Genomic DNA, 744 nt, shown 5'->3' with positions numbered 1-744 from the left:
TTACATCCTATGGGAACTGGCTGCATTACATCCTATGGGAACTGGCTGCATTACATTCTATGGGGGCTGTGCTGCATTACATTTTATGGGGCCTGTGAGGTATTACATTCTATGGGGCCTGTGCTGTATTACATTCTATGGGGCCTGTGCTGTATTACATTCTATGGGGCCTGTGCTGTATTACATTCTATGGGGGCTGTGCTGTATTACATTCTATGGGGCTGGGCTGCATTACATTCTATGGGGCTGTGCTGCATTAACTAAGCCTCACATATCCTAGACCAGAGGTCCCTAACTCCAGTCCTCAAGGCCCACCAACAGGTCATGTTTTCAGGATTTCCTTAGTCTTGCCCAGGTAATAATTGCATCACCTGTGCAATGCAAAGGAAATCCTGAAAACATGACCTGTTGGTGGGCCTTGAGGACTGGAGTTGGGGACCTCTGTCCTAGACTATATGTCACATTATTTATTTTTACATTTTGAAGTTTATCCTTTCCATCTCTCTGGAGTGTAACACTATGCTAAGCTCAAGGCTGAAATTTTCCTTAAAATCTTATCTATTCATGAATAAATATTACCAAGGTCGATAAAGATCAGTTCTGTTAGTATAAGTGTATTCATACATCAGCTACATGGAAATTCCAATGACAGCTTATTGCAACATGCCCTATTTTCAAAAATGGGCTGACCGTACATCTTCAGTATATAAAACATAGATTCTACCCTCAATATACAGTGTGGAG

The sequence above is a fragment of the Ranitomeya imitator genome, chromosome 1 (assembly GCF_032444005.1).
Source record: "Ranitomeya imitator isolate aRanImi1 chromosome 1, aRanImi1.pri, whole genome shotgun sequence".
In the NCBI taxonomy this organism is placed as follows: domain Eukaryota; kingdom Metazoa; phylum Chordata; class Amphibia; order Anura; family Dendrobatidae; genus Ranitomeya; species Ranitomeya imitator.
The sequence above is the reverse complement of the archived record's forward strand: the minus strand, read 5'-3'. Positions refer to the sequence as shown.